This window comes from Pteropus vampyrus, unplaced genomic scaffold (genome assembly GCF_000151845.1).
Source record: "Pteropus vampyrus isolate Shadow unplaced genomic scaffold, Pvam_2.0 Scaffold325, whole genome shotgun sequence".
NCBI classification, from domain to species: domain Eukaryota; kingdom Metazoa; phylum Chordata; class Mammalia; order Chiroptera; family Pteropodidae; genus Pteropus; species Pteropus vampyrus.
Window position 1 is genome coordinate 1,425,600 of NW_011889106.1, and position 9,061 is coordinate 1,434,660.

Genomic DNA, 9,061 nt, shown 5'->3' on the forward strand with positions numbered 1-9,061 from the left:
ATGCTCACTTTCACCACTCCTCTTCAACACTGTATTCAAAGTCTTAGCTAAAGCAATAAGACAAGAAAGAGAAATAAAAGGTATCTGAATTGGAAAGTAAAGTAAAACTCTCGTTATTTGCTGATGACATAATATATAGAGAGAATCCTAAAGATTCCACCAAAAAAGCTGTTAGCACTGATTAATGAATTCAGTCAAGTAGCAGGTTACAAAATAAATATTCAGAAGTTAGTCACATTTTTTATATACCGATGATGAACTTTCAGAAAGAGAAATTAAGAAAACAATCCCACTTACAGTTGCATCGAAAACAATAAAATCCTTGGGAATAAAATTAACCAAGGAGGTAAAAGATCTGTTCTTCAGAAAATTATAAGTCATTGAAAAAATAAATTGAAGATACAAATAAATGGAAGAACATGCCGTGCTCATGGGTAGGAAGAATCAACATCATTAAAATGTCCATGCAACTCAAAACAATCTATAAGTTCAATCCAATCTCTATCAAAACACCAATGACATTTTTCAGAGAGCTACAACAAATAATCTTAAAATTTATATGAAACCATAAAAGACTCCAAATAGCAACAGCAATCTTGAGAAAGAAGAACAATGTTGGAGATATCACACTATCTGATATCAAACTATACTACAAGGCTAAGTAATCAAAACAGCACGGTACTGGCATAAAAGGAGATACATTGATCAATGGAATAGAATAGAGAGCCCAGAAATAAATCCACGCCTATACATTCACTTATTATACGAAAAAAGAGGCAAGAATATACAGTGGGGTAAGGACAGCTTCTTCAATAAATGGTGCTGGGTAAATTGGACAGATATGTGGACAGAAATGAAACTGGACTGCCTTCTTACATTGTATACAAGAATAGACTCAAATGGATTAAAGATTTTAATGTAAGACCTGAAACTATAAAACTTCTGGAGAAAAACATAGGCAGTGAACTCTCTGATATTGGTAACAGTAATTTCTTTTCAGATATATCTCTCTAAGCAAGGGAAACAAAATGAATGAATGAATGAATGAATGAATGAATAAATAAATAGGACTATATCAAACTAAAAAGATTTATACTGTAAAGGAAACCATCAACATAACAAATATACAACCAACTTATTGGGAGAAGATATTCACTTATGATACATCTGATAAGAAGTTAACATCCAAAATATATAAAGAACTCATACAACTCAAAAAAAAAAAATTAAAAAATGGGCAGAAGGCCTGAACAGATATTTCTCCAAAGAGGAAATATAGATGGCCAATAGACATATAAAAAATACTCAATGTCACTAATCATTAGAGAAATGCGAATTAAAACTACAGTGAGATATCACTTTACTCTTGTCAGAATGGCTATCATCAATAAATCAAAGAACAAGTTTTGGCAAGAATGTGGAGAAAAGGGAATTTTCATATACTGTTGGTGGGATTGCAAATTGGTATAGCCACTATGGAAACAGTTTGGAAGTTTCTCAAAAAATTAAAAATGGATCTACCTTTTGACCCAGCAATTGTACTTCTGGGTATTTATCTGAAGAAAATCAAACCAATAATTCGTCAAGATCTATGCATAACTATGTTCATGGCAGCACAATTTACAATAGCCAAGATATGGAAGCAACCTAAATGCCCATCAACAGAGGACTGGATAAAGAAGTTATGGTTCATATATACAATAGAAGGTTACTCAGCCACTAAAAATGATGAAATCCTACCATTTGCAATGACATGAATGGACCTAGAGGTTATTATATTGAGTGAAATAAGTCAGACAGAGAAAGATACATACCATATGATTTCACTTATATGCGGAATCTAAAGAACAAAAAGAACAAGCTAATTAAAAACAATCTCGCAAATGTAGAGGACAATCAGCTTTCATCCAGAGGGAAGGGGGATTTCAAGGCTGGGAGAATGGGTTGAAGGGTTAAAGAAGTACAAATTAGTAGTTGATAGATGGTCACAGGGATGGGGAGCATGGCATAGGGAATGTAGCTAGCATTAATGTAATGGCTAGGTGGAGAGCCAGAGGAGAGAAACCAATTAGGGAGATCATTTTATAAACTATATAAATGTCTAACCAATGTACTGTATACTTGAAACTAATAATAAAATAAAATATAACAAAAGAGGGCCACACCAAGAGACATCATGATGAAAATGCCAAAGGTGAAAGACAGAATGAAAGCAGCAAGAGGAAAGCAATTGATTACCTACAAGGGAGCTTTCATAAGACTGTCAGCTGATTTCTCAACAGAAACTTTGTAGGCCAGAAGGGATTGGCAGGGAATAGTCAAAGTGATGAAAAGCCAGGACTTACAAACAAGACTAATCTACCTAGCAGAGCTATCATTTAGATTTGAAAGACAGATAAACTGTTTCACAGACAAGAAAAAGCTAAAGGAATTTATCACCAAGCTAGTATTACAGGAAATGTTAAAGGGACTATTTTTTTAAGAAGAAGAAAAAGTAAAAAAAAAAAAATGAGTAATAAAATGGCATTAACTACATGTCTAGCAACAATTACTTTAAATGTAAATGAATTAAATGTTCTAATTAAAGGATATGGTGGCTGAATAGATAAGAAAACAAGACCCTTACATTTGCTGCCTATAAGAGACTCAATTCAGATCAAAAGATACACACAGATTGAAAGTAAAGGGATGAAAAAAGGATGTTTTATGAAAATGGAAACAAACTGAAAAAATGCTTGAATAGCGCTACTTATTACAAATGTAAGAGGCATTAAAACAAAGGCTATAACAAAAGGCAAAGAAAGACCCTGTAATCCTACTTCTGAGTATTTATCTGAAAAAATCCAACGGTACTTTGAAGGGACATGTGAACCCATATGTTCATTGTAGCATTATTTATAATACTTAAGATATGGAAGCATCATGGGTATACATAGATAGATGAATGAATAAAGAGGTGATATATTTATTTACAATGGAATATTACTGTCATAAAAAAGAATGAAATCCTGCCATCTTCAACAACATAGATGGATATAGATGTTATGGTGCTAAGTGGAGAATGTCAGACAGACAAATGTCATATGTGGAATCTAGAGATAAACAAACAAATAACAGAAACAAGCTCATAAATACAGAGATTGTTTTGATGGTTGTCAGATTTGGGGTGGGGGTATGAGTGAAGGGTGGAAGAGATTAAGAGATACAAAGTGGTAGGTACAAAATAATTATGAGATGTAAAGTATAGCATGAGGAATATAATCAGCAGTATTATAATAACTGTATAGTGCCAGATGGGTACCGGATTTATCAGCATGATCACTTCATAAGTTATAGAAATATCTAATTACTGTGTGTTGTACACTGAAACTAATATAATATTGTATATAAATTATAACTGAAAAAATACAAATTTAAAAATTTAAAAAATAAAACAAACACATAAATCAATGGAACAGAATAGAGAATCCAGAAATTAATGCATGCCTATATGGTCAGTTATTCAATAACAAAGGAGGCGAGAATATACAGTGGGGTAAAGACAGTCTATTCAAAAAATGATATTGGACAGATACATAAAAAAATGAAATTAGTCTACCTTCTTATTCCGTATACAAGAATAAACTCAAAATGGATTAAAGACTTAAATCTAAGACCAGAAACCAGAAAATTACAAAAAAAAAAACTTGGACAACGATCTCTCTGACATTGCTCTTAGTAATAATTTTTTTATGACATATCTCCTTGAGATAAAGAAACAAAAAAAACAAAAGAAAAAAATAAACAAATGAGACTATATCAAACTAAAAAGATTTTGTGCAGCAAAGGAAACTATCAACAAAATGAAAATACAACCTACTGAATGAGAGAATATATTTGCCAATAATACATCTGATAAGGGTTTAATATCCAAAATTTATACAGAATTCATACAGCCCAACATCAAAAAAAAATCCAATTTAAAAATGGACAGAGGACCTGAATAAGCATTCTGCAAAGAGAACATACAGATAATAGACATATGAAAAGATTCTCAACGTCATTAATCATCAGAAAAATGCAAATTAAAATCACAATAAGATATCACCTCACACCTGTCAGAATGGCTATCATAAATAAATCAAAAAACAACAAACGTTGGCTGGAATGTGGAGAAAAGGGAACCCTCATGCACTGTTGGTGGGACTGCAAATTGATGCAGCCACTATGGAAAACAATCTGGAGATTCCTTAAAAAATTAAAAATAGAGCTGCCATATGATCCAGCAATTTACTTCTGGGTATTTATCCAAAACAAAACAAAACAAAACAAAAAACACTAAATTGAAAAGATATATGTACCTCTAGGTTCACTGTAGTAGTATTTACAATAGCCAAAATATGGAAGCAACCTGAGTACTTATCAATAGATTATTGGATAAAGAAGAAGTGGTACATATATACAATGGAATATTACTTAATCATAAAATAATGAAATCTTACCATTAGTCACAACATGGTTGGACCTAGAGGGTATTATGCTAAGTGAAAGAAATCAGACAGAGAAAGAAAAATGCTGTGTGATTTCACTTATATATGGAACCTAAGGAACAAATAAATGAATGAACAAAGGTAAAATAAAATAGATATTGAGAGCAAACTAATGGTTGCCAGGTAGGAGAGGAGTTCATGGACTGGGTGAAAAACGGGAAAGTATTAAGAAGTACAAATTGGTAGCTACAAAATAGTCACGGGTATGTGGGGTGCAACATGGGTAATATAGTCAATGATATTGTGGTAACTATGTGTGGTGCCACATTGGTGCTAAACTGGTCAGGTGGATTGCTTCATAAATTGTATGGATGTCTGGCCACTGTGCTGTACATCTGATGCTAGTATAAGTTAACATTGAATGTCAACTCTAATTGAAAAATAAAAATTAAAAAATAAAAACCAAGTGTAGGACAGTGTGTACAGTATGCTGCAGTTTGAATAAAATTAAAGAAGGAATTATATGATTGATAATATGTTTTTATGGGCATTGAATATCTCAAAAAATATAGAAGAAACCAAGAGATTGAGGGTTAGGCTATTGGGCAGATTTTATTTCTACTCTATAACCTCTGCACTGTTTATATTTTTAACTCTTATGTATTATGAAAATATGCGCTATGGCATGAAAAAAGGATGATTCTCTCTTAAAGATAAAAATTTCTTATCCTAGGAATAAAATTGTAGTCCAGAGAATTAAAAAAAAAAAAAAATTAAACTGCCAAGTTGAGGAGAATACTTTGTCAAAGAAAAATTTATACATCATATTTATAAATCACAACATTTTATATTATTACTTAAAGGATAATTTAAATCTTAGAGTATAAATCACAAAGTATTTTATAACTCATGGCTCATAAAAAATATCAAGTTGAATGTTCAATATAGAAGTGATGTCATATGTTTATGTTTATGAGGGCCCAGTCTCATCTGTTAGCTCAATTCCTGTGGAGCTATAGATATTTATGAAATCACAGGTAGAAGTTATGAATGTACAGCAATAAGATTTGAAAAATAACATATATGCTCCTGTATATCTACCCATATCAATTTGTCATTTATTTATAATTGCTGAGTTCATCATTTAATTCATGAAATATGACTATAAGAAAAATTTACTTACTACAGTATTGTGAAACTTCTTACAGTTACAAATCGAGGGAACAATCTTATATTTCATAAAACCTCATAACAGGACATATGTGAGTTCTGAAAAGCTTTTATGATTCTTTAGATGATATAACAGGTTGGTAATATATTATTTTTTGTAATTCTCTTATCTGCTGGATTCAGGTGGATTTATTAATATTTGGTGGCATCTGGAGATTAAGATCTTTCCCCTCAGGGCAAGAGTTACTGACTTTGTCTACACTGACTAGAGTGATTAATTTGATCAATGTAGATGGTCAAATCAGATAATTCAGACTTCAATGTGTTGATTTGTTCACATTTGGAAAACTGCCTGAATCTATCAACTTAATCAGGTATTATGTAAATAATTGCTTTTCCCAAGACTTAGCCTTTTTATATTTGGCAACATTTTTTTTAATTAATGTACTATTTGATGCAAGTTGTTAAAATGCAATATTTGATTAAAATATTTAATTATTGAAATCGTGTTAATATATCATATTATATGTTCTATATTGAATGATTAATGTTACAGTTTCACAATATGTTTATATGAATTTGATTACTGCCAAATACACTGCAGAAAGAATTATTTTAATACATTATATACCTGCATACATATCATGGATCTGCATGCAGTAAAGGCATCTATATTTTTTGTTGGTTGATTCAAAATTTATTTTGATTTTCCTCCAGTACCATTTCCCTGGAGAATATATATATATATATATATATATATACATATATATATATATATATATATAGTTACTGCAAGGTAAGAATATTTCCTATGAAAAAACAATTTAGTACCTTACAACTATGGACCTGTTGGTAAATAACAAGCCAATCATAAAACTTCTCCTTGGGACAGAATATATAAATAAGAAAAAAAAGATAGAAAATTATCATATTTTATATACTGTTCCAACCCCTTTCTAAATATCAATTTCTTGTCAAGAAGATACCATGAAAAGAATACACAGAGTATAACAGAGGCATATATTTCCATTCTACCCGAAAGACTATGCTCTCTTTCGGTCCAGTGCCCAATACAACATATGATCAAGGGTATAACAAGAGCTTGATAATTTTTTTAACTTTGGTAAATTATACACAATATATAATTTAATGTTTAACCATTTAAAAAGTAATAGTTCAGCAGTATCAAGTACATTTACATTCTTGTGCAAGCATTACCACTATCAATTTTGAGATCTTTCTCATCATCTCAAACTGAAAAAATATACCTACTTTGGTGGTGAACACAGCAACGCAATATACAGATGATGTATTATTGAATTGTACATTTGAAACCTATATAATTTTAACCGTTACCCCAATAAATTTAATAAAAAATAATAACTCCCCATTTTCTTCTACCCCCAACACCTGGTATCCACTATTCTATTTTCTGTGTCTGTGAATTTGACTCTTCTTAGTACTTCATATAACTGGAATCATACAATATTTGTCCTTTTGCAGATGCCTTATTTCACTGAGAATGTTCTCAGTGTTCATTTATATTGTAGCAGGTATCAGAATTTCACTCATTTTTAAAGCAGAATAATATTCCATTGCATGTATATACCAAATTTCGATTATCCATTCATCAAAAGATGCACATTTGTTTCCACATGTGGCTATTGGCTATTGGGAATAATGATGCTATGAATATTGACATAAAAAATTTCCATATGCCCCAACCCAGTCAATTCCCACACCACACCATCCTCATTTATATCACCAAATATGTTTTTCCTCTTCTCAAAATTCTAATAAATAAGACCACACCATAGGTACCTTTTTCTTTCTGTCTTCTTTTGCTCAGCATAAGATTTTTGACTTTATCTATGTTGATGGGCTAATCGTTAATTCATTCCTTTTTGTTCCTTAATATATTCCACTGTGTATATATACACACCAAATATTGATTGTCCATTCATCTGAAGATCAATTTGATTTCCATCAATGAATATTGGAAATAATGCTGCTCATTGGAAATGTTTTTGCTATAAACATTTGTGTACAAATATATAAGTTTCTGCTTTTGATTTGTTTGGGTATACATCAAGAAGAGAATCGATGTATTTTATGGCAATTTTATGTCTAAGATTTTGAAGAACCACTATACTGTTTCACAAAACTGCTGGATCATTTTACATTTCCACTCACAGTGAATAGAGTTCCAATTTCTCCACGTCCTAATCAACAATCGTTATTTTGCACTATTTTTTTTTAAATAACAACCTTTCTAATGCGTATAAAGAGATATGTCATTGTTTTGACCTGCATTTCTTTAATGAACAGTGATGTCAAGCATCTTTTCATGTGCTTATTGGCCATTCGGGTATCTTTTTTGAAGACATGTTTATTTGAGTCCATTGACCATTTTTAATTTAGGTTGTTTTGTTGTTGAGTAGTAGAAGTTCTTTCTATACTCTAATCATCCTTTATCAGATATATGATTTTTCAGTTTTCTCCTAATCTATTTGTTGCCTTGTCACAACTTTGATATTGTTCTTTAACGTACAGAAGTTTTAATTTTGATGAAGTCCATTTTATTTATTTATTTATTTATTTATTCATTTATTCATTTATTTATTTATCTTTTGTTTATGCTTTTGGTGTCATAGCTAAGAAATCTTGCCAAATCCAATGTCATGAAGTGTTTCACCTATATTTTTCTAAAAGTTTTATACTCGTAGCTCTTAAATTTAGGTATTGACCCATTTTGAGTTAAATTTTATATATGGTGTAAGGTAATGGTCCAACTCATTCTTTTGCATGTGAATATTCAGTTTTCCCAGCACCATTTATTGAAAAGACTATCCTTTCCCCCACTGAATGATTTTGGCATCTTGTCTAAAATCATTTAAACTTATGTGTAAGGGTTTATTTCTGGGCTCTCTGTTCCATACCATTGGTCTATGTGTCTGTCTTTATGCAAGTACCACACTGTTTTGATTATTGTAACTTTGTGGCAAGGTTTGAAATCAGGAAGTGTGAGTCCTGTAAATTTGTCTTTATTGAGATTGTTTTGACAAACCAACAATATTTTGTAAAATCTTTATTGTTGTCTACATATAAGATTATGTCCTCGGAGGACAGAAATAATTTTGTTTCTGGTTCCTTTGAGATTTCCTATGAATTTCTGAATAGAGTTTTTTTTTTCTTATTTCTACAAAAAGTATCACTGGGATTTTGATAGGGTTTGCATCACATTGAGTCTGTAGATTACTTTGGAGAGTACTGACATCTTAACAAGATTAGTTTACCAATCCATGAACATGAGATATCTCTCCAAATATTTATGTCTTTTAAATTTTTTCAACAATGTTTTCTAGTTATTAGTGCACAAGTTTTTTGCCTCCTTGGTTAAGTTTATTTCTATTTTTTTTTAA